A 26766-nucleotide genomic window follows, 5' to 3' on the forward strand; every position below is an offset into this window, starting at 1 on the left:
CTAAGCGTTGGACACTTACGATATTGATTTTAGCTTCCATAAGTTTGTTTTTCCAAGAAAATGGACTGAGTGCCAATGCTATCTCAAATGACTCTAACAAGAACTCTTTCTGGTGGCACTATTTCAGGAGATGGAGATGTCTCAATCTGTGCATACGCACGTGTGTATGTGTGTGTGTGTTCAAATTCAAATCTTAAACAATAAAATTGGCTCTCCAAAGTAAGTGAACATTTTTTGTTGGTCAGAATAGAGCTGGCAGAGTTTAACTGGCTGAATAAAAAAAGAGGTGGTTGCTGACTTGGATGTCACTTTCCATCTGGCTACTCCATAAAACATCAAGTTCACATTGTTTGTGAACATAGGACTGGGCCGGGAGTCCAGAGAGGTGACAGGATGACCATCATTGCCTGAGGCCAGCTTTAATCTTCCTAAATTACAACTGTGACCAACTGGTTCTCTCTCTATAACTTTTTCAATGGTGCACAGTTCCTGTTGCATTATTTACAGCCTCATTAGTTGGACATTCAAGGCCCTCCTATAGCCAAAAACAGTGAGGTTTTTCAGCCTGGATTCTTCTCTCTTCCTGCAAACCAAACAATTCCATGTACCCATGCCTTCCCTGTGCTTTTTCACAGCACACTCCCTCTCTGCCTGCCCCTCTCCTCCATCACTGTCAATGTTCAAATTCTTCTCTGCTTTTTGGACCCAACTAAAAGCTGCCTTTCCATGTATACTTACCTCATTACACTGAGAAGTCACGTCTTTCCTCCTCTGGAGCTTCATCTCTGCCATGTGTTTTATTGTCTGCTTTGTTTTATTATAATTTCACCTTAAGCTTATTTCTACTTCTAGACTATAAGCTGTTTAGAACTAGGGTTATTTCTTAAATATCTTTGTATTCTTCTTTGGCACAAAACTTACTGCTTTGTAGATAGGCACTTTATAGAACAGTGAGTACAGAGCCAGTACATAATTTTCAGCACTCATTGAAGAATGAAAATGCAGGACCTCTTTCAAAAATTGATAAAAAATTAAAGACCTTGACAGCACAGCATTAAATCAAATGTAGGAACCTTGTAAGCGCAGGTCCTATTCTTCGGTACAAGTCACACATCCATGAAGCCATGTAGGGGTGGAAAGGGTACCATCCCTTTCCTCTCTATTGTAAGGGTCATGGATGACACACTTATATAAAAAGACGGGTTAACAAGAGAAAAGCATTACAGATTTATTTAATTAAAGATTAAGATGACACAGGAGCCTTTCTGAATGAAGTCCTGACGATACAGGGGAAAACTGCATTTTTATGCTTAGGTTTAATGAAGAATGGGCAGTGATAGAATTGTGCTTGAATGAAAACAGAGTGCTCTAATGATAGTGGCCTAAGTGAGGAAAACTAGCAAGGCTTGTCTGTTGAGATTCTTCTTGGCCTCTCTGTTGTAGCATTTCTTCCTTCCAGGTATGAGGTAGGACTCCTTTGGAATGAGAATCTTAATTTCTGCATGACAGCTGTCAAACAAAAGCAGGGGAAGGTTAAAATAATATTTTTAGGCTTTATGGATGGCTTTCGGGGGAAAAAGGAGTCTGTCTCTATGACTTGCTTTGGGGAAAAGGAATTCTAGTTTCTATGGCTTGCCTCAGGGGAGAATGAGAAGCCAGAGATAGGAGGCAGGAGAAGGTCAGAAAGAAAGGACTTCTGAGGCCTTCCCTTCAGGGTGTGTTTTTCTGAGCTCCAAAAGCCAGAAGAGTGAATAATATTAATTCCTTCTTCACATCCCCAGGTTAGCTATACTTGGTACCATTTATTTTTCAAGGCTATTAAGAGATGGCATAATAGCCTCAATGATAGATACTATCAAAAACTCAGAAGACAAAATTAATTGTTTTCCTGTAACTTCAGAATTACTTTGATCTCCCTGTTTGTTGTTGCTTTTTAAAAAATTGCCTATCTTTCTTTTACATCATATAAAACTTTAAAGTTTTTTTTTATAGTCAAGCACTTTTTTCTTTATGACTTCAAAAAAGTGACTTATACTTTTTTCTTTATGACTTTATCACTTTTTTCTTTATGACTTCGGCTGGGTATAGTGGCTCAGGCCTGTAATCTCAGCACTTTGAGATGCCGAAGTGGGCGGATTGTTTGAGCTCAGGAGTTTGAAACCAGCTTGGTCAACATGGTGCAACCCTGTCTCTGCAAAAAATAGAAAAATAGAAAAATTACCAGGTGCAGTGGCATGTGCCTGTGGTACCAGCTACTCAGGAGGCTGAGGGGGGAGGATCACTTGGGCCTGGTAGGTTGAGGCTGCAGTGAGCTGAAATCCCACCACTGCCCTCCAGTCTGGGCAACAGAGAGAGACCCTGTCTCAAAAAACAAAAACAGAAACACCACTGCATATATAGGAAGGCTTACTTAATATTATAAAAATATTGACTTTAAGTGCTTTAAAGCAGTCTGTGAAGAGGGGGATGTTTTTCTCTATGTGTTTGCTAAATAAAACTTGCATCTACATTTTTCTGTTATAGATATCTTATACTTTATACTTTGTAAATGAGTTAAAGGGGTAAAGCAATGGCGATGCTATTAAAAAAATGAAAACTCTAGCAAAGGATCATGCAAATTATCAGAGTTCTTTTCGGTAGGGGTCTCTGTTGTACATCCCAATGCCTTCCCGACTGAGGAATTTCAGGAGCTGCCACAGGCTGAAAAATGAGTGGCTCTCTATAATTTCTTATCTTATGGTGCCACTGTTTCTTCTCATTTTTCTGAATAAACACATAAGTTTGGAGGAGGAGAAAAGGGGACACACCAGGCATATAAATGCACTGCTAACAGGCAAGAGTTTTTCTTTATTGTCAAAGTTGGGTTTTATTTTTATTCCATTGTATTTACCCATTTTGTAACTCCCAGTCATGTGGTTTGGCCTCCTCTTTGCTATTAGATGCCACATCAAACTGTGATTCTGTCTCTTTAATCCTATTTAGTCATTTCTCTTTTGTGCCTGTATTTCAGATTCCCTGATGTAAACACAGATGTTTCTATCCAGATCATAGAAAAAAAAAAAAAAGGTATTCAAAGGGCAGTGCTGCTAAGCATGGCATAATTGCTATAAGTCAAACGATGATTTTGCCAGTTGCCCGCATTTTCTGTCATCTTTGGCTACTAAAAAATACTGTTGTTTTTAAGACAGATTCTGAAAAATGAGCCAAATAACTGCCAGAGTTAATTTGTGTTACTTTCTTCTGAGCATATTCTCTGTTACTGCTATTAAAACTGGTATTTATATCCAGAGGAGCATTAGTATGTAACTGTGTGACCATTGGGGTTTACTTGTAGAAACTAGGTTTTCTTTTGTTCCCAAACTATGAAGCTGATGAGGACAATGATAATGGTGGACCCTGATTTATATTACTTGCTTCACTGACAAATCAGAGAGATGGCAGGGGCTTTTTGGAATTTAAGCTACACAGTAGATCCTGTTCACCCTCAGAAAATATTTTCTTTATCCACTTGGTAAGACAGATATGCTCACGTCATCCCTCTTGCATTAAACCTTTCCGTATCTTCCCATCACTCCTAGGAGAAAGCCTACCTAGTTCTTACCATTGTCTTCCAAGCCCTGCCTGCCCCGACACTCTTCCAGACTCATCTCACTCTCCATCTTCTCCTTCTTTATTCTCTCATCCTCCTTTGTCCCAGTCACAGGTACTGTTTCATCTCCTTAGATGCTCCACAGCCCCTCTTGATAAAGATTATCTCAAGAGACTCCCCTCCCTTTGAATGGATGCATTTCCAGAGTGATCTAAGATGTGACGACACATCAAGTATGCCTGCCATAGTGGAAAATAGAATCTGATATCTCTCAAAACTCTTATAAATGTCTGATTTCCCTTCCTTGAGTTGAATGGGGGCAATAATAGTATTCACCACTGAGCTTTACATTATATTTTCAGTACAAATAATTGTAAAGTTCACAGACTTTGAAGATTTTTGGTGATAATTTGATTCCCACCTGACTTTCCAACTGTTAAAGAACTTGAAGATGTTATTCAATTTTAAAAGTACTGATCATATGGTTTGGCCCCTTTTAACCAGAAGGGTAAATCTTTGCCAGGAAGCCCTCATTACTGGGAGGTGATCTGTAACCAAAATCCAAAACTTATGTCCCTCTATGGGGGCCTTGTAGCATCTGTATACAAAGGATCAAGATGATGGGTGGGCCCTTGGCAAGTCATAGAGCTGCTTTGATGATCCCTCCTTATTCCATAATTTCCATTCTAAAAATCCTGCCAGATTTTAGTGCTGTGTAAAGCTTCCTTATTCTTTATCTCCATTACTAGGGAGTGAGTCCCAAGTCCACATGTGCTTTTCCCTTATTCTCTAAAACAATAATGCTTGTATATATATCCAACATATTGTTAAATAAATGTGCTACCTATTTATATATACATATTATGAATGTAAGTGATTTTCCCTTAAAAAAAGTGTGACTTTGTTATTGAAACTTTATACTTTCATTTGATATCAGAATGGCCTTGACTGGGAAGTCAATTTTATGTTGAGATCACCCCTTGACTTCTGCCTATGGGCCATACTTCAACCAAACTTTTCTGAAACTTCTGTTTAATTGCTTTACATTTTTATCATTTTGTGGTTTCTGCCTCACCTGTCACTGGATGGGATCTACATAATGATGCATCATCACCTCTGTGGTCTGATAAATCAACAAGGATTAAATGATTTTAGATTTAGAAAAATCTAAGATGTGATGTCATTTAATTTCTCTGCACATTTTATAGCTGAAGCAACTAAGTCTCAAAGAGACCAAAATAAGCTCATACCCAGTAAAAAACAGAGCGTAGACTAAAACTCAGGTTTCTGAATCTCTAGCCTGAGTATTACACCTTACCTGGACTCCAGTTCATAGTTTGTTTTCTAATGGCAGCTCCCTACTACAGTAAACTAAAGTGAGGGTAGTTTAGTAATATTTTCATTGTTCCTTTCCACAAAGGCAACTTATTTAGATTATTAATTCCATATTATATAAACTTTTGTGTATATTCTAACTATATACCTTTATTTTCAATCTTTTAGAAATAAAATTTCTAAAGCCCTTACAAGCTTTTCCTTCTTTGATCCAATTTAAAAATCTGGTTTCATTTTTTTAATAACTCAATCCAACAGGCATTTTATTTTGATATTTTAATTGTATTTTATCATATTTCTAAAAGTGTAGTCGGGACAGAATTAGAGTTTGTTGAGTAGAATATAAAGTTGTGAGGAGTGTGAAAGTTTATTCATTCTACTGGTGAGAGAACTGGGCCTAGATCGGTGAGGAGAGCTGCCTCACATCACCCAGAAAATTGCTAATAAAATGATCCCTGTGCCTGGGCAAGTCTGAAATTTTACTATCCCAGAATATCATCTTTGTTTTGTTCAAAATCTTCAAGGTAAAATTCCCCACAATCTTGACTAAACATATGTCCTAGTGTTTTTGCCTTTCCTATAGGATATTCTGTGAAGATCTTGCCTAAGTTGTCATATCCTCTAAGGAAAGAGAAAGTAACTGCACAGAGATGCCCTTGTAATATCCACTTTTAGTGATAGATTTGGAATGGGGCCAGAAAATGTGCATTTTTTAAGTTCTCACCTGATGCTCATGCAGCTAGTCTGGGGATCATTCTTGGAGAACCACTTATCTAGGACATAAGATGAAAGTACAAAATATATTTCAAATATTTTAAGTATTTGTATGACTTATTAATATGAAGAGCGCCTGGGTTTAAATCCTGGTTTCACCATTTATAGGTATATGATAGGTTGGTGCAAGAGTAATTGCAGTTTTGACTGTGAATTTTAAATCATTATAACTAGGCTCAAACACATCTTTATTTACCAAAATAGGAACCATTACAATCAACACATTTTTGCCAATGAGAAATAAGCTTGTTTATTCCTGTAGCATAAAAATCCATGCTTAGGGATTTGACAAACTCTTGGGAAAGCATTTTCTGCATCCTGCTGGTTGTGGAAGTGTTTTTTCTGCAAAAGGTTGTCGAGATGCTTAAAGAAGTGGTAGTCAGTTGACAAGAGGTCAGGTGAATACGACAAACGTGGCAAAACTTCTTAGCCCAATTCATTCAACTTTTGAAACATTGGTTGTGCGATGCGTGGGCAGGCATTGCATGGGGAAGAATCGGGCCCTTTTTGTTGACCAATGCCAGCTGCAGGCATTGCAGTTTTCAGTGCATCTCATCGATTTGCTAAGTGTACTTCTCAGACATAGTGGTTATGCCAGGATTCAGAAAGCTGCAGTGGATCAGACTGGCAGCAGACCACCAACAAGTGACCATAACTTTTTTGGGTGCAAGTTTGCTTTGGAAAGTGCTTTGGAGCTTTTTCTTAGTCCAGCCACTGAGCTGGTCATCACTGATTGCTGGATAAAATCCACTTTTCATTTCATGTCACGAACCAATTCGAGAAATGCTTCGTAGTTGTTGCACAGAATAAGAGAAGACGACACTTCAAAATGATGATTTTTTTTCTCTCAGCTCATGAGGTACCCACTTATTGATCTTTTTCACCTTTCCAAGTTGCTTCAAATGACAAATGACTGTTGAGTTTTTTGGCAAGTTCTTGTGTAGTTGTAAGAGGATCAGCTTAGATGATTGCTGTCAACTGGTCGTTGTCAACTTCCGATGGCCAGCCACTATGTTCTCCATCTTCAAGGTTCTCCTCTCCTTTGCAAACCTTCTTGAAACACCACTGCACTGTACATTCATTAGCAGTTCCTGGGCCAAATGTGTTGTCGATGTTTCAAGTTGCCTCTGCTGCTTTAGGACCCACTTCAAACTCAAATAAGAAAAATCTTTTGAATTTGCTTTTTGTCTAACATCATTTCCATAGTCTAAAATAAGCATAAAATAAACAGCAAGTAATCAGCCATTAGCACAAAAGCATAAAGTAATAAGCCATTAGCAAAAAAGCATAAAGTAATAAGTCATTGGCAAAAAAGCATAAAATGATGTATGACATAGCCACATTTATTTAAGAATGTATTCCAATATAAAATGGCAAATTTCAACAATGCCAAAACTTCAATTACATTTGCACCAACCTAATATAATCGTAGGCAAGATTCTTTACATTTAGGTGCAATAAAAAATGTAGTAAACCCTCCCACTATCAAGGACCATAGTTAGAAATAAACAAAATAATATGTTAGTAAAAATTTATTGAGTGTGTGCCAAGTAGTGTTCAAAATGCTGCAGATGTATTAACTTATTCTCAACAAAAATTCGTAAAGTAAGTACTATTATAACATCATTTCCATTTTATAGGTAAGAATACTAAGGCCAAACAGATAAAGAAAACTACACAGGTATTCAGGGTAGAGCCAGTGTCTATAGAACTGATACTCTTAAACTCCACCCTATACTGCCTCAATAAATTCTGGATACCCAAATATTAGTCCCTGCACATTGCTGTCCTGCTCATTAAATTGGCATTTACTTAGCCTGGAGATTTCAGCCTTAGGTTGATTTTGTTCTTGGAGTACCTGGGTTTCCTATTCACCATATTTTTCTCTCTCAGTGCCCTCCTCCCAAACCTCGGTAGTATTTTCCCTTCCTCTCACCCCTCTAGAATATGTTCTCAAAAAAATGCTCAGTAATAGCTTAAGAGCTATCACTTCAAACAAGTGACAATGTCTTAGAATTACATAGGCTCAGTGAAGGGGCTTTCAGTTGTTTGGAAACCCACCACCTGTACATAAGCAGACACCATGATTTCTAAAATAAATATTAAATGACTTACAACTCAGGATCAGTGTCTTCTGCAGACATTCAGACACTGCATTTCTGGTTCTTTTTTAACCTCCTGCCTTTGAGCTCCTCAAGCACAGGTTGTAGTCTGTAAGTGGGACCTGTTCTTGCTTAGGCTATGCTCTGTGATCTTTTAAGGAATTGAACTGTTTGGACATATACAAAGTATCTTTTGTACACTTTAACCTGAACAAATGAAGATGCCACTTTTGGGGCACAAATTATATAAAATACAACAATATTGTCTAATCAGTCTGTAGAGATCACAATTCTGGGAAATTAAAATAATGATTTCCCATTCCCCAGATTTTTCTTCTATCATTTACAAAAAGAGATGGGAAAGAGAAGGTGCATATTAAAACAATTTGGGGGGCTGTTAGAACTTAATTATTTTTGTTTGTTTTTTAAGACTCAATGACAGACCTATTGAGCTCTTAAGCTTTGATCTTTAATAGAGCTTTTCTAGAAGTTTGTGAAACCTGCATTAGAATTAAGCTTGACAAAGCTGGTATAGTTTTAATTTGAAGGGAAATATTAGGAAGAATAAATAGAGAGGCACTTTCTCACCCCATTTTTGAGTTGGTTTGCTCACAGACCATTTCGTGGTAGCAGATTCATTCTCATTAAAGATGACACAAGGAGCAGGTAAATCTAAAACTGGCCATTAATTTTATGTTGTCATCTAGCATTTGCACAAATGTCTCCATATTGATCCATTTTTTATTAAGAAAAGAAAGACAATGTAATCTCAGATATTTGCATAATTATAGGCTAATTTTTAAAAAATTATTCATCTGCACATTTCATATTGGTACTTTCACCTCCATACATGTAAGTTTTTTCTACTTCTTGCAACTAATTAATAAGATAGTTGATTATATTTGTGGTAAAATCTTCCACTTGAGTCAGTAATGAATCTCACACAGATAAGTCCTGTTTAGTCCAAGAAAAGACTAAGTCCTCGGCTAAGGGACTTAATAAATTGATTCATTGTGCTGGCCTCTCCCTGAGCCTGGGTTACCAGGGCAGTCTCTTTAAGGACTGTAGGCAACTTTTCCTCACTATCTCCATGAGAATACTTTCTCAAAACTCTGGGGTTCCAAAAATCTAAAACAGTGTGACAAAGCAGTTTAATATTCCTCTAGCCTGTTGTAGCTTTGAACCTTATGAATCGTTCCTGTAGTAAGGCGTATTTTATTTCTGTATCATCCAGATTGAGCCTAATAACAGTTCCATGCTTGTAAAATGTTTTGTACATGGAGGATTAGTGCATCTGGGAGTGAGTTCTTTTCCATAAGGAAAACCATTCTGTAACAAACAAATTCAGAGAGAATCCATGAGTTACTGGGAAAAATTAAGAAGGGTGGTCTTCTGGGATCCCAGCAACATAGATTTCTCTGCTTGATATAGAAACCCACTTCCTCTTGGTTGGAGAGAAATCTGATAGAGAATCGGAAGTGGGAATGAAAAAATACTGCTGAGGTGCAAAATAAATACTAGGGCAATTTAGACAAAGAAAGCATCTTAGTGTGTACATTTCATCTGTCCTGAGAAGAGGCCAATACATCAGTTTGTCAGTTTAAAAAAAGCATGAGAAAGTCAGAATTAGCATCATAGGTCCTTTTTTGTTTGTTTGTTTTTGGTTTTGGCTTGGAATAAAGTTAATCATAATTTATTTATCAATATGATTTTACCAAGGCGAACTCTTAACGGACAGCTTAGAATCTGGCTGTTGGGCAGCATGGGTGTCTATGAATCTGAGAATCCTGATTTTCTGACCCTTTCTAGGGTGCAGGGAAAGCAGCCTCTGGAAAGGGAAGCCCTTAGAGGCAGCATGAGCACAGTGCTTCACAGCACAACTAGGGGCTTTGTTGTGAACACTCCCTTTACCAAACCCTGTGTGAGTGTTTTCAAGGCAGTGAGGGAGAGCAAGGGAAATCCAAAACTCAAAACAGAATAAGCTGGCACCTGCCTCCTTACACACATTATTATCTCACTTAATTTTGACAGCTCCTTTAAGAAAGTTAATCATAATTTATTTACCAATATGATTTTACTAAGGCATTTCCATTTTACTGAGGCAGTAACTAGAATCGTGAAAATTAGCAATTTCCCAGCATCAGTAATGAATCTCACACAGATAAGCCCTGTTTAGTCCAAGAAAAGACTAAGTCCTTGGCTAAGAGACTTAATACATTGATTCATTATGCTGGTCTCTCCCTGAGCCTGGGTTTGGATTTAAAACCAGGTCCAATCCAAAAATCCTCATTCTGTTAATTTATCAGGCCAGTTTCCTGTAAATGGGTAATGTCAGAGGAAGAATAATAGAACAAATATTTTTAAACTTTTTATAGAATAAAAAAAGTAATGTCAGTTGGTGAATATGTGCAAAAATCATTACAAATATATTGAAAATATTCCTTGGAAGTGCATTTCTATAAACATTTCAATTCATGGAAAAGTTCCTAACATATAATTTTGGCGTGTGTGTGTGTGTGTGTGTGTGTAGTCATCTATCCATAGTTAAATCTGAGGTTTTTAAAAGTAATTTCAAAACAGAGGAGAGAGGATTTTTTCTTTGAGTTCTAATAATGATGTAATTTTATTATTTACTTTGTGTGTATAATAAGTGATAGAGTATTTATGCTAAAGCCCAGAAGAACTCCAATTAAGCAGCACAATTTTAGTTATTTTATAAATACGTATAGAGTGCTTAAAATTATTCAGTACTTTTCAAGCAATTGAATAAATACTGTTTTCCCTGTTGGCTGGAGGGGGTCCAATGGGTAAACATTGTATTCCAGGTTTGGAAAAAACTATGTAAGTGCTCTGGTTTGTTGTGCAAATGAAGATAAATCAAAGTTGCCTTGCAGGATGGATTTGCTTGTTTTATTTTTTAAAGAAATTAAATACATAAATAAATCTAACAGGAACACAGCCAAGAAAGCAAGAAAAGAAATATTAAAATTTAAGAATTTTAATTATACAGAATTCTAAATTGTTACAAATTTTGACTTTAGGTTGGTTTTATGTGCGTTGAACTCTGTACACTTAGCATTGCTTCTTGAAATTAGATCTTGGTGTTTGGGGTAGCGGGGCCCAAAGGAATGGCAGATTTTATACTTATTTTTATTTTTTTTTAATTATACTTTAAGTTCTGGGATACATGTGCAGAACGTGCAGGTTTGTGACAATGGTATACATGTGCAATGGTGGTTTGCTGCACCCATCAACCCATCATCTACATTAGGTATTTCTCCTAGTGCTATCCCTCCCCTAGCGCCCCCCCTCCCCTGACAGGCCCTGGTGTGTGAAGTTCCCCTCCCTGTGTCCATGTGTTCTCATTGTTCAACTCCCGCTTATGAGTGAGAACATGCAGTGTTTGGTTTTCTGTTCCTATGTTAGTTTGCTGAGAATGATGGTTTCCAGCTTCATCCATGTCCCTGCATAGGACATGAACTCATCCTTTTTTATGGCTGCATAGTATTCCATGGTGTGTATATGCCACATTTTCTTTATCCAGTCTATCACTGATGAGCATTTGGGTTGGTTCCAAGTCTTTGCTATTGTGAACAGTGCTGCAATAAACATATGTGGTGTTGTTATTTTTAATTTATGTTTCTATCTTGTCTGGATAAAAATATGACAAAATAATCTAGGACCAACCAATAAATGAGTATGAAAAGTAGTTAAATACTGAACAGCAAGAAGTTATTGACTTGTTTTCAGTTAATGAATATTATTCTAAATGACATTAACTTCATTTTTTCCTTCCTCTTCTTCTCTTTTCTTTCCTTCTCTCATTCACAATAAATCAATACATTCATATGTATAAGTGTAGTCAATTGCTTCTTAAAGGTAAGACTTATGTATAAACAACAAGTAATCACTTTTTTTCATTTAAACTGGTATATTCTGCTATGTTAAATGTGTCCAATTCATATTTTAAGTCCTTTTGGACACCTATCTCAACAGATGGAAGACAGTGTGCCAGAATGTAGTAGCAAGGATTGGGCCATCTGAAAATATGCAGAATTCTATATGGGACATATAGAATTAACCTAAATCAGATTTTGTTATCATATAGAAACACATCAAAATTAGCTTTTGTATTAGATAAGAAGTCAAACCAGTGCAAGGAGATTGGAGTCTCTTCTAGAATATTATTTTAGAATTTATTTAGCCTACATTAAGGATACATTGTCTCACTAATAACAGTTCATCCAGAGAGTCTTCACTGTTTCTGACTCTCAGAATTCTAACATCTAGTTAGTCTTTCTAGCACTAAACAGTTTCTACTTAAATTCGAAGCCCCATAATATAGACAAAAGATACTCTGTTTGATTACAAAAAAAACAAACATGCTAGAAAAGAGATATTTTCTTTCTTTTACAAGTAGTGTTTCTTCTTTATAGCCTTTGTTAGATAGCTCTGACATCTCGAAATACATGGCTGACTACTTTAAATAGATATTTTTTGTATAAATTTCACAACAATCTGATTATACTACACTATACAATGTGTTTGATCTCTCCTATTTAATCCCTAGATGTTTGCTTTCTGAGAATCACAGCACACGCATACATATTCTCTCTTCAGTACTGGCTTTGTCACTGCCTTAGTCTGTTTAATATTGTTGTAAAAGAATACCAGAGGCTGGGTAAATTATAAAGAAAAGAGGTTTATTTGACTCATGGTTCTCCAGGCTGTACAAGAAGCATGATACCAGCATCTGTATCTGAGGAGGGCTTCAGGCTGCTTCCCCTCGTGGTGGAAGGTGAAGGGGAGAAGGCATGTATAGAGATCACGTGGTGAGAGAGGAAGCAAGAAAGAGAGGGGAGGTATCAGGCTTTTTTTTTCTTTTTTAGCAACCAGCTTTCACAGGAACTAATAGAAAACTCAACGCACCCTTTTCCCATCCTGCCCAGGGCATTAATCTATTCATAAGGGATTCACTCCCATAACCCAAATACCTCCCATTAGGCCCCACCTCCAACACTGGGGGTCAAATTTCAACACAAGTCTTAGAGGGGACAAACATCCAAACTATAGCAGTCAGCAAACTTCATTATGTCCATGTTTCTGCATACCTCACTATTTTGGTCCAAGAACCTGTCTATATGTCTTATCCTGATCTCACCTGGCTCATCGTGTCCTGCTGCCATCCATGCCAATTAGTTTGATCTCTACAGAGTTAGTTGAAGCTGGGTTTGATAAAATAAATGGAGATAGTATTTGCAGGAGTCAGGAAAAGGAAATAGAATCTAGGGGAGTAAGTGACCCTCTAGAAGGAATAGAATGTTGGTGAAAGAGCCAGAATACAAACCAGGGAAACAAGCCACACAGTCCCAGGGGCACAAAGGGACAGATCTGGAATTTTCATGACGCTGAGGGTCTATGCTGAAGACAGTGAATTAGAGGGTGAATCACACTAGAGTAACATTGTAGCTAAAGACCTTGATATACCCAGAAAAAGTCATAACTTGAGGAGAGCTGAAGTCAGTGATAAATTCATAATCATTGAGAATGAAAAGCTTCATCATCATGACAATTGAGGCACAGATGACATCTTTATGTGGGTTTCAAATAGCTTTTTTAAAAAAGATTTTAAAAATTATTCAATGTTCAACTTATAAATTAATAAAGAATATATTTTATAAAAATTATAGAAACTGAAAAGACAAATCATTGCAGTCACCTTCCAAAAATACCTAATGTCAGATACCTACTGATAGCTATTTAAGGATTTTACTATTTATGTACAACTGTTATATGCAACTATTTTCCTGTTTATGTGCAACTTTTAACCTAATTATTTTAGTGACAACTGTGCAGCTTTAATGTTGCTGATAATTTAATATTATATCCTTCCATGTTATTTAATATTAAAATTTTCCAAACTCTTCTTTGTTTTCTTATGCTGCCACCATCTACTTCTTTTTCTCAGTTTTAAGGATTCTTAGTTCTGTGAGACCAGGGGATAGGGTAGGTGTAATAATGAAAAGCATTAGGATGAAAGACAACATAACCTCAATCTACAGTGTGCATCTTGAGCACCTGTTGTGTGGTAGGACCTCTGTCCCCAAAATGTCCAACCTACAGAAGCAGAGGCACACCTCCTGCTAATCTGATTCTCTGCCTTTTTTTTCCTGCTGTTTCCTATGAGCCTAGGACCACACCCCACACCTTCACACATACCCTTGCTATGGCTTCAGAGCAGGAGCTAATCTGGTTATTCTTAGGCAGTGGAAAATGGCAGTGTCTGGGAATGATCCTGGAGGAAAGCGAGACTGATTTTTGGCTTTGTAATGGAAAACTTGTGGTTTGCTTTTAAGCCTACTGTACGCATTGGGTTTTCATGTGGATAAAGAAGATTCTCATAGATCTTTTCTAGTTTTGATGGGGAGAAAATTAAGTTGGATACTTCCTAATTTGGTTATAACTCTTACAGTATTTTTTATTTCAGTATATCAGAGTACTGTAAAGTACACAAATCTTGAAAGTACAGATCAATGAATGTTTACATATTTATATACTCACGTAAAAAATACCAGCTCACAATATAGGACATTTCCACTTCTTTGGAAGGCCCTCCCAAATCGCCTTGTAGTTAATCTCCTCTGCCAAATGTAACCACTATTCTGAGTTCTACCATTACGGATTAGTATTGCCCTTTTTCAACTTCAGTTGAATGGAATCAGGTAGTATGTACTCTTCTGTGTCTGGTTTCTTTTGCTAAACATTATGTCTAGAAGAGTCGTACCTTTTGCTGTGTGTATCAAAAGTTAATTCTTTATTCTTGCTTTGTAACATTCTCTTGCATAAATATGCCACCATTTGTTTATTCATTTTTACTGACAAAGGGCATTTGGATTATTGCCATTTTGAGGCTAGTATAAATAAAGCTGCTGGAAACATTCTTGAGCATGTTTTTGGTGAGCGTCTGCCTTCATTTCTCTTAAGTATATACCTGAGAATAAAATTTCTGGGTTATATAGGAAGCATATATATAACTTTTATAGATAGTGCTATATAATTTTGCACAGTGGTTGAACTAATTTATACTCCTAAAAAATATTAAAAAAGAGGTTTGTTCCAGATCCTGACAGTATTTAGTATTGTCAATCTTAATTTATTTGGTTAAAACATTTTAATCAAATAAAATACCACATAGTCTGCAAATATTTTGAGTGTACACCCCATTAACAATATTTTTAGCATGTTGACCTATATATTTATATTTAGCACATTGACCTATATATATTTTAGCACATTGACCTGTATTGACCTATATATATTGACCTATATATTGACCTTATATATTTAAGACATTAAATACTTAAATGTCTGAACTAATACATATACAAAATAAGATTTATGAAAAGATAAGATATTAAATAGAATTGAGAGCCCAGAAATAAACTCATGCATATGGTCAGTTGATCTTCAGGGAATCTTTATGCACTGTTGTTGGGAATGTAAATTGTTACAGTCATTACAGAAAACAGTATGGAGCTTCCTCAAAAAATTAAAAATAGAACTACCATATGTTCAAGTAATCCCATTTCTGAATACATAGCCAAAGGAAATCAAATCAGTATGGTGAAGAGATATCTGCACTCCATATTTACTACAATGTATTCACAATAGACAGGACATGGAATTAATCTGTGTCCATCTACAAGATGAATGAATAAAGAATATGTATATATATACACATATATATACACACACATATATATAACATATGTATGTATGTCATATGTATATATGTATATATACATATGTCATTTATGTGTGTGTATATGGTGTGTGTATTTATATGTGTGTATACACACACAATGAAATATTATTGAGCCTTAAAAAGAGAAAATACTGCCATTCACAACATGGATGAGCCTTGAGGACATTGTGCTAAGTGAAATAAAGCCAGGCACAGAAAGATAGATACTACATAATCCTACTTAAGTGTAGAAACTAAAAAAAGTAGAACTCATAAAAACAGAGCATGAACTGGGGGTTTATAGGGCTAGGAATTGGGGAAATAGGGAGCTATTGAACAAACGGTGCTAAATGAAGAAAAAAAAGGTAAGAGAAACGTAGATAGAATTAGCAATATTTTTTTCTGTCAGCCACATAGATTGTCTTGTGCAATTTTTGTAAATACCCCTCTACTTTAAGGCGTACACACGTACCATGGGTCATAATGAAATCAGTGATTACCACATGGATTGATAATGTTCTGTGTCCCACCAGTTTCTCCTGTTCAGTTCTGGAGATAATCTAAGCTAGATGAGAGTGCCTAGCTCTATAAAATTTAGGAAAGGCTTAGGGGGCTAATAATTGTGAGTCAGTCCAATGTGGTCATCCCCCTGTGTTTCCCTTGTGTGGTGCATCAGGGCAGTGCACCCTGCCCAGGGGACAACTTTAAGATGTATGTGCATGCCTGGAGTGTAGCCCTTTTTCTTCTGTTTTGCATACAGCTGATTTTTCCTTTGTTAGTGGTGGTTCTTCTAAACTGGTGGTTCTCAAAATATGATATGGAGATTCATGGGCATTCCTGACACTATTTAGTGGGAATTCATGAGGTCAAAACTATTCTCATAATGCTAAGGTATTATTTTCCTTTTCTTTTTCATTGTCTCACAAGGTTACAGTGGAGTTTTTTAGAGGCTAAGACAGCTAATAATATGTATGCTTGGATACTTATATGTTTTAAAACTTTCCAGTCACTATTTAACATGGTAAATGTAGATAGATACAACACATATAAACAACTGTTAGGAATGTATAAGGGTCCTGGGACCAAAAAGCTTGAGAACCACCCTTTTAAATTAAAACAAGATAAAATGAGGGCAGATAAACAATATGCTAGACTTTAATAAAAAGTCTAACATAATAGGAAGCATGGATAGATCCATGCTTTTGGGGAAAAAATTTAATGGAACTCATTAACCAATAAATTATATCCATTGCTTCTGTATGGCATATAGGGTGAAACTAATAACAGTGGAATTACTTTGAAATGCAAAGGGATAACCCTGGACTAGCCATTTCAAACTCAGGAGCCAATTGTAACATGAATCACAGGGCTTCCAAGTTTTCTCAGTGGAAGGGCATTTCTTCTGTCTTCATATCTAGTATATAACATTTGAGTGTACCTCTCTTCTCAGCATCATCAACTCCTGACACTTATGACACATGTCAGAGAATTCATCCATGAATTTATCTATAAATTGTTGAAAATTTCTTGAAACATTTCGATGTTTGAGAGAGACAGGTTAAAGCCCAGTGTTAGCTATGCATTTTTTAGGTTTCCTAATTCTGTCTTGAAAGAGGGCATCAATGTCTAAAATACCTAAACTATGGTAGTATTCCATAGAAATGTTGAAATGATTTAAAATATCCATCCCTAATTGGTATAAGAATTATCTTCAGATAAATTGTTGGTAATATTATCCAGAATTTTTTTCTCTCTCTCTCTCCTTTTTTTTTTTTTTTTTTTTTTTTTTAAGACAAGATCTTGCTCTGTCACCTGGGCTAGAGTGCAGTGGTGCAATCTTAGCTCACTGAAGCCTCGAACTACTGGGCTCAAGCAAATCTTCTGCCTCAGCCTAACGAGTAGCTAGGACTACATGTGTGCACCACCATGCCCAGCCAATTTTTGTACATTTTGTAGAGATGAGCTTTTGCCATGTTGCCTAGGCTGGTCTTGAACTCCTGGGCTCAAGTGATTCTCCCGCTTTGGCCTCCCAAAGTTCTAGGACTATAGGCGAGGGCCACCACTCCTGGCCTATTATCAAGGATTTGTATATCCATATGATAAATTCCTTATAGGTCTTGGTGCTTGGACAGCATTTATCCTGCCTCGTGATGAATGTGAATACTTTAGTTAGTCAGACATTGCAAACCACATTTCCATTATTGCCTGAGATGAATTTAGCCTTAGATATAATGTTCAACTAGAGTAACTTAGTGTTGGAAATACAGTATGCATTTTCTTTTGGAAATTTTGTTATTTTAACTTTTTTTCATCTGGCTTTATTTAAGTTTTTATATTGTTGATTGTTTCTTATCTTTTGTGGATATAGGCATGGCATAAGAATTAGTGGATTAATGTCTAACACACTTGTAAAAGTCAAGGTGTTTGTGTTAGTCCATTTTGCATTACTATAAAGGAATATTTGAGACTGGGTAATTTATGAAGAAAAGAGGTTTATTTGGTTCATGGTTCTACAGGCTGTATGAGCATACTGCCAGCATCTTCTTGGCTTCTGGTGAGGCCTCAGAAAGCTTTTACTCATGCCAGAAGGTGAAGGGGGAGCAGGTGTGTGACATGGCAAGAGAGGCAGCAAGAAAGAGAGGAGGAGGTGCCAGGCTCCTTTGAACAACCAGCTGTCACGTGAGTTAACAGGGCAAGAACTCACTCATTACCATGGGGAGATCACCAAGCTATTCATGAGGGATTCACCCCCATGACTCAAACACCTCCCATCAGGCCCCACCTCCACTAATGAGGATCACATTTCAACATGAGATTTGGAGGGACAATACCCAAATCATATCAGTGTTCAATGTTTGGAATTATAATTTGAGTAGCAGTTACAATTTGGATAAAAAATAGTTTTTCTCAAATTACTGGGGCCTTAATCTGTATAATCATCGTAATTTTCCCCCATGTTAGTGGTTTTCAGCTTTTTATTTGTTCTCCAAACTACCAGAAATACTGACTTACTCTGGTTTGTAAGAATGGGTCACTGTAGCCGTAATGTTAGTTATTGAAGTTGGAAATAGTTAAAACTAATCGTGAGTGGAGTATACATGTACATTTTCTGTATGGGCTAGAAATTAATTAGGCAAATTAATAGAGACCAACTAAGTATTTTTAGATTTTAGAAATCACTGAGTCGCATCTGCATGATTTTTGCTGTTTTCAGATTCTACCAAGCTCTTTCCCCTTTCTCCTGTTATCTGATCTTTGTAATGACGCAAGAGCAAAAAGATCATAATATAAGAATAAAAATCAGTCCTCTCAGGAAAAAGTACAGTAGGTGTTCCAAATGGACAGAAAAATCGAGACAAAATTTAACATTACACGTTCAGAGACAGGGACAAGAGCACTGTAGGCAAAGACACACCCTGAGCAACAGTACAGAGATGGGAAAATTTAGTTGATGATGCCTTTAGAGAGTCCGTGGTCTGTTCCTGCCAGTCTCCTGTGCCTACAACAGCTGCCTGACACCTCACCCTGAGCTCCCCAAATTCTAGCTCCCATATTTCCCCTAGGAAATACCATAAGGAGTAATCTAAACTTAATTTGGTAGATGACAGAAAGCTATTAAAGGTATTTGAGCAGGTGTCAGAATTTAGCTGCACATTTTTAAAATTAATCTAGCAGGAATGCATGAGAAGGTTTGGGGTGTGGAGGGAACTGGAGACAAGGGCAGAGAGGGTCAGTCATCAAGGCTCAAAACCGTCCCATCCCTAAAATCTCCAGATTGAAGTTCCAAAGTCTGGCCTTTGTCTATGATTTCTCAGCAGTTGATGCTGTGGGGAAGTAAAGATGAGAAATCAGAGAAGAAAGGAGAAGCAGGTGGGTTTACAAGACAGTGAACTTGATGCCCATTCATGGGTACAATACTAGAATAGTATGGCAAGGAGTTGATTTGTAAAAGCTATTAGGGTAAGGGGCCATCATGAATTCTCTATCTTATCATCTCTTTCTCAGATGGCTTTACTAGATTATTAGCTGGAGAAACTGTGATAGCCACTGTGGATTAGACTGTGGTAGTACATTTAACAGTGTCACCGTGGATAAGATAGAACAATTTAGGCTGAATATGAGGAGAGTCCCACAGCACACTACTCTAAATGCAGCTCTTAAAAACTCCAACAAAAGAAGCTAATAGTTTCCTACTATAAACCAGTATAACTGCCCCAGATCCCATGCTGTGCATACATTTTTAAGAATATGTTCTAGTAAAATATATGGCAATAGAGAAAATTTGTTTAGCTACTCCCTCTGGGAGCCAAGAATCTTTCACTTAAATGTAGCTAGTCCTCCAGAGGATTGAGGAAGTGCTGGTGAGGACTAAGTTGATAATAAAAACTCTCAATTTGAGTAGAGTTTTCTGAAGTACTGTGTTTATGCCTTCAAAAATGGACAAAAGCTATTAATAAGGCCCATTAAATGTTTATATCTGCTGGATAAACTCCTAGGACTTATCATTTGGGAAACAGGGGTTGCCTCTTAGGAGGAATGGACCCTGTCAAAAGGTGTCTTCTATGTCTAGGGAAAGGGTTTCTTTACAGAGAGCTGGAACCATGACAGCCAGAGTTCTCATTCCCAGGTAAAGAACAAAGGAGAAAGGAGGAGGGCTCTTCTCTTCATGTGTTTGTCACCTGTTAATCATCAAGAAAGGAGAGATTGAATTATTTGGGAAGTAACTTGTATCTTATTAAAATATAGCACAATAGACAAGATGTGAAATAATTTTACTTTTGTTATTGCCTGTAAGAAGACATTAATTGAACAAACTTTCAGCAACAAGTTTAGTTTAGTTTCCCCTGAGGAAAAAATAAACCACCACAACAGTGGTGCTGAGAGACAGCCTATATTGTACAGTCCATTAACACTAAAAGAAACAATTAGTTTCCCCAGTGATGACTGATGAATTATTTTAACTTGCTTATAAACATTAAGGGTACATCAACAAAGCAAAATTTCCCAAAGTATTCAAGACAAAGAAAAACAACACAATTGTATGTTTGTTTATTATCTCAGTATTCAGATGATTGCCCTAAATATTCAATTTCTTGATTGCATACAGCCAGTTTCGTATATACCCACCAACTGACAAGATTATCATACAAATAAATAAAAATTATGAGAAAGTTTTGAAAGAGTATTATTTATTTATGCAGTATTTTTGGCTAATTTTTATTCATGAAGATAATTAAACTGAAAATAATATCTAGATTTCATAAACATAAATCATAGCTAAATATCAGTAATAACTTGGTTATGCACAAGGACTTTTGGACACTGAAATGGTTCTATGAAATGTATAATTGTCTTCTTTGAGGATCCTTCAATGTAGAAAAGATAATATTATATTTTTGATACTCTTAATTTCTAGACATAATGCTTCACTAAATTCCAAACTGGGCTTATTAACTCATGAGTGTGGATGCATTTTATCATTGAATTCCAGTAACTACTATTTCTACGGAACTAAAATTGAAGACCTCATTTTAACATAAAAAGATACATCGTGATGATTCTGAAAATGAGTTAATTGTGTAAAAAGAAAAAATATATTGCTATGTCTTTCACTGCCCTTTACTTTCTAACTGGAAAAATGCCATCTTATAGAGCAAGGAACTGGATCTGTCGTAGATAAATTCTATTTCTTTGAAGGTTGAATTTCTTTCTAATTCCTGGAACAATTCAGAAAGTTTAGGATTATATTATCATCTAACCAGACAACTAGATTGCATCTATTCTGACAACTGGATACCTGAAGAAGTACAGGTTTTCTCTGGTACCTGAGAAACTTTTTATTTATGATAATTAGAACTTTTAAAATGATGGTAATGTCAGGCTTTGAGACTGTGGACAACTACTTTTCATCACTTGGAAGATGTATCTCTGAATTACTGGAAAAGTCAGTAATGACTAATTTTACTCTTATACTGAAAAATTCTAATATTTGAATGTTTAACATCTATATATATTAGGTTGGAGCAAAAGTAATTGGTGCAACCTTTGGATCAACCTAATAGAATAAATGGCAGCAAGTTGTCAAAGGAGCTCAAATTCTCAAAGTAGTTTAGAATTTTAGATTGCCAAAGCTTTACTCTTATTTACCTTCACGTATTATAGGAGAACTTATTCTTCTTCAACAGGAAAGTATATTTCATAATCCTCACGTGAAAAAAAAAATCAGAGACATTTTAACATATTGATAAGGGCTTTTTGACAAAGAAGCCATTTGACTGCCTCATTGGTGCTCAGACTTGTCATTCTTCCTGTGTTACTGAGCAAAGACTGCTCACAGCATTTAAAGTTGTGTTACGAAATTACTTGTTAATTGCAAAGGGGGAGAGAAGGGCTTTTACATTGGAGAAGTGGTGGTCACCACTTTAAACAAAGCATTAAAATCAGCATCACTTATAGTGGAACAACCTGATATTCTGTGGCTCTTGGTGTAAAACAATGTGAAGTACACAGCATCGTCTTTGATGTGTTCTTGCCAACAATGTTAAATTTTGTTCTAATGAAGGCTTTGATATAACTTTTAGTTTCTAGAAAACACAAGAATATAGGAAAGAGTTACTGCTAGCAACAACTGGATAAATAGACGGATGATAAGGCAGGCATTTAATAAGGAAACTAGCTTGGTTACTTCAAAACATTTATTTTGTTTCAAGACAAAGCATGAATAAAAATGTTCAAGAAACTGTTCAAGTTTAAAAGAAGCTAAAGAGACATAATATCCACATCAAATCTGTATTAGTTATCTATTGCAGTATGACAAATTACACCAAAACGTACTGGTTTAAAACAACAAACATTTATCATCACGCAGTTTTCATGGGTGAGAAATCTGAGTGTGGCTTAACTGGATGCCTCTGACTAAAGGTCTCTCATGAAGTTGCAATCAGCTATTGGCCAGGTTGCAGTCTCATCTGAAGCCTCAACTGGAGAAGGAGGGTGTGAGAATCTGCTTCAAGCTCATTCATGTAGCTGTTGATAAGTCTGTTTCTTGCCATGTGAACATTTCCACAGGGATGCATTACAATGTGGCAGTTGGCTTCTCTAAGGATAAATGATGCAAGACAGATCTGAGAATGCCCAAGATGGAATTCCATGTCTTCTTATGCTTTCATCTTAAAAGTGACATTTTGTCACTTCTGTATTTTATTCCTCAAAAGTGATTTGATAAGTCAAGCTCACACTCAAAGTGGGAAGGTGGCAGGTTTACACAATGACATGAAGACCTTGGGATCAGTCAGGGATTACTGGCGGCTACCTTAGAGGCTACCTACCACAGAAGACATAAAGCCTAACTCTTTTCTAGTTGCAGAAGATAAAATCTATGAAATATATTTTAACGGCAATAAGGAAAATTTGAATATGAATTTGATACTAAGTAATATTAGGAAATTATTTTTAGTGTTTGTGTCAATGATGCTGTGGTCATGTAAGAGAATGCATGTACTTATTCCTAAAAGACACAGGGTTGAATGTATAGGTCTAAAGGACTATGACATCTTATTTTCTAAATACACGTGAACACACACACACATACACGTGTATGCATGCACACATACATAGATAAAGCAATAACTATTTTTGAATCTAGGTTGTGGGTACTTGGATGTTCATTTTCCTGCTCTTCCAACTTTTTAGTCTGTTTGGAATTTTTATATTTAATAAAGTATTAAGTAATTTGGTGTCTTAGGTGAACCTTACCACTGTCTTGTTCCAACAAGGCCAGGGGAAGCAGGTTGCACTGATCTATGCCAACTTTTCAAATTGGTAAGGGCTGTTCAAAATGTTATGGTAAAAACAAAAACAAAAACAAAACTCATGATGTTGATGAAACCAGCTTTCTCCAGGTCTACTTCTATTGTTATGGTACCTATCATATTCCTTAATACCTATATTTACATGGTGACCACTTCGGGAAAGGGTGAAAAGATTTCCTGGGAGAGTAGGGTGTCTGTGGATTTGATATGTTCTATACTCAGTTAATCTAGTTTTATACTCTTTATGCTTTTCTTCAGGATTTTTATTAGCTTTTGTTTTGGAACTTTCCACCATATAACAGCTCTTCTACTTAAATCTGCCATTACCCTCTCAATATTTAACACTATTTTCACACACTCTTGACTAATGAGTCTTCGGTATGATTTGCATCTACTGCTAATTTTAACAGGGCTACTTTTTGAGCCATCTAACAGTTATCCAGAGTACATAATTTTCCAAGTTGTTAGCGATACTGTGATTCTTTAATTATATATGGTGTTCTATTTGGAAATTTTGTTCCAGGTCATACATACACATTCACTAATAATAGGATAGTTTGGCTTATTTGTTCTTTCTAGTCCTATTGCAATATAATTGTGATCTCTATAGTATAATTACTTATTGAACTTCTCTTAAAGTGTTTTTTTTTTTTTTTTTTTGAGTCACAGTCTCACTCTGTTGGCCAGGCTGGAGAGCAGTGGCACAATCTCGGCTCACTGCAACCTCTTTCTCCAGGGCTCAAGTAATTCTCCTACCTCAGCCTCCTGAGTAGCTGGGATTACAGGTGTGTGCCGCCAGACCAGGCTAATTTTTTGTAGTTTTAGTAGAGACAGGGTTTCATCATGTTGGCCAGGCTGGTCTCGAACTGCTGACCTCAAGTAATTCACCCTCCTGGGCCCCCCAAAGTGCTGGGATTATAGGCGTTAGCCACCGCACCCTGCCTAAAGTGATTTATAAAAAGCTGTTTATCATAACATTTAATGTTTTCAACTGTGAGATCATACGCTCAGGAATAAATACTAAATCTGTGCTACCTTTTTTTTTTTTTTTTGCCTTTTTCCTTACCAGTTCCACTAGTTAACCTCTACTCATCTAAAACCATTATCGACTGAGGTTTTTATCAGACTAATGTATGTTTTCCCAGTAGTACATTTGTTGTCAAAATGAACATCATTGATAGATCTTAGTGACAACTTTGATATGTGGCAATTCCCTGTTCTTAGGTATATTTAATAAAAACAGACACAAGGCCTTATTTTTATTTATATATTTATTCTACTGAAATCCAGAGTACTTTTACAATTTAACCCTTAGCCCAAGGTATTTCAAACAATGTGTCACTTATTTATGTATTTATTTTTTTCTGATAGCAGAATCATTATATGTTCATGGTAGAAAATGTGGAAACTACAGGAAAGCATGAAGGCTAAAATAAAATTAAAAACCACTTCAATGCTAACCCCAGAAAAAAAAAAATCACTGGTAACATTCTGGTCTATTTTAAACTTTTCTCCCTCTACCAGCCAAGAAAATGTAAATGAGACAAGGTGGGAATTTCTTCATATAAGAGGAAAACAATAAAACAGAACAAAACAAAAGCAAGAAAGAATAAAAGTAGCCTGTGGGTAGAAAGACAACCCAGACCTTTTATGGCTGCTCCGTAAATTTTTCCAAGACCCAAGTTACTCATAGTTCACTACTATTCCATCCTTTGAGTTCACTATATTCCTAGGGTACTTCATTTTCATGGCCCAAGATGGCTAATCCAGCTTATCTTTTATCTCTGCATTCTGGCCAGTAGGATGGAGGAAGGGAATTGAAATGAGGGCCCATCCTCGGCCCTTAAAAGAGGCTTTCTGAGAACTCCATGCTTCTTCCATATACATTGAATTGTCCAGAATTTAGTCACCTAGTTGCAAAGGTAGGTGGGCAAGAAGTAGGAGTCTTAGAAAGAAAGGAAGAATAGGAGAATAAATGAAAGAAACTATCAATTTTTTGGTAGGAATTCTCTCTAGTTGGTGGGATTATGGGTGACTTATTTTTCCGTATATGTATATATTACATATACTTGTATTTTCTAAATTTGATATAATAAGTGTACAAAGAGGTTTAAGAAAACTGGAAAGAGTTAATTTCTATAAGATAGGTGAAAATATCAGGCATTTTTCAGTTGTTTAAAAATAATCAACTGTTTTCTTTTTTAAAAAACTTACATACAAATAGTACTGATATTTCAGCTTGAAGAAAGTAAACCAATGCTCTATAGAGGCTAAGAAATTTTCCAGTATCACAAAGCTTATGCATAATGGAAACTGTCAAGCAGTTAAAAAGATCTCATTTTAAATTCATGCTTATTACACAAAGCAACAGTTGTTCCCTCAAAGGAGGGAAACTGATGTTTATTAAGAACCTTCATGTGCCAAGTGCATATGGCATGTATATAAGATTCCTAGTCTACTTAATTATCTAAATCAAGGGTTGGCAAAAATTATCTGTAAAAAGTAAGATAGCAAATATTTTAGGCTTTGTAGACTAAGATGTTGAATCAAGAATATTATTTGGGTATTTACATCACGAAAAATAAATGTCTTTTTCTTATTTTTTCAAGCATTTAAAAATGTACTATAGGGGTGAGGGGAAATTTTTTTCCACCCTCTGTAGGTATGATAATTTTAGTTTCTGATAATTTTAGTCTCTAGAATAAACTGGCAGTAAGTGAATTAACAGGAGAAAAAGCATGTACATTTTTTATGTGCGTGTGCTTGACAGCATCACAAAATATAGCTTAAAGAAGGGTCCCATGATTGAATCTTAGATAGCAATTTGCACTACAGAAAGAAATAGACGATTGGGGCTTCTCTGGAGGAGGTGGCAACACAAGCTATGGAATGGTGAGGGGAGGAAATGCATGATGATCAAAGATTGTCTTATCACAACAGATAAAGTCTCTCTGGTACGGCCCTCAGAGGAATAGGTGAAAAGTCTATCTGGGTTTAATGCTCTAGTTATGGAAACTTTTAGTCCCTTCTCCTGTGATATGAATAAATCTTGCCTGGTTAATGTTGATTACAGGGAGGGGGTTCACAATAATCACATATTTTGGAAGGAACTTCCTTTAGTCATATAAGGGAAAGTGCAGGGAAGTACTTTATGGGAGAAAGAATATGGAGAGACTAGGGGCAGAGGAGTCAGTGAGCTCTTAGTTTTGAGGCTGCTTCTTTAGTGCAAAGTACTCAGAATGTCAAAGCATCATAGTTTGTGGTATTGTTTTTCTGAGCCCCCACAGTACAAACCCTTTTTAGCTCATGGTCAATATGAAATCAGGTGGCAGGCACTAGTTTGGCTACCTCTGAGGTAAACAACTCAGTGTAATGGACAGTTATTTGCTCATTGTGCAGATGAGCAAATAG

General features: G+C 36.3%; 1 protein-coding gene and 1 long non-coding RNA gene across 7 annotated transcripts in view; one reads left to right on the forward strand and one right to left on the reverse strand.

Moving 5' to 3' along the window:
• Positions 1-26766, forward strand: part of PRKG1 (protein kinase cGMP-dependent 1) — a 1291606-nt gene that overhangs the window by 810302 nt on the left and 454538 nt on the right. The gene's annotated exons all lie outside the window — the stretch shown is intronic.
• Positions 1204-13123, reverse strand: LOC107966962 (uncharacterized). The gene is made up of 3 exons (XR_001707018.2): positions 12962-13123; positions 5649-5697; positions 1204-1509 (listed from the first exon to the last, which is right to left on the reverse strand). It is a non-coding gene; the product is annotated as an uncharacterized LOC107966962 (long non-coding RNA).

The sequence above is a fragment of the Pan troglodytes genome, chromosome 8, assembly GCF_028858775.2.
Source record: "Pan troglodytes isolate AG18354 chromosome 8, NHGRI_mPanTro3-v2.0_pri, whole genome shotgun sequence".
NCBI lineage: Eukaryota > Metazoa > Chordata > Mammalia > Primates > Hominidae > Pan > Pan troglodytes.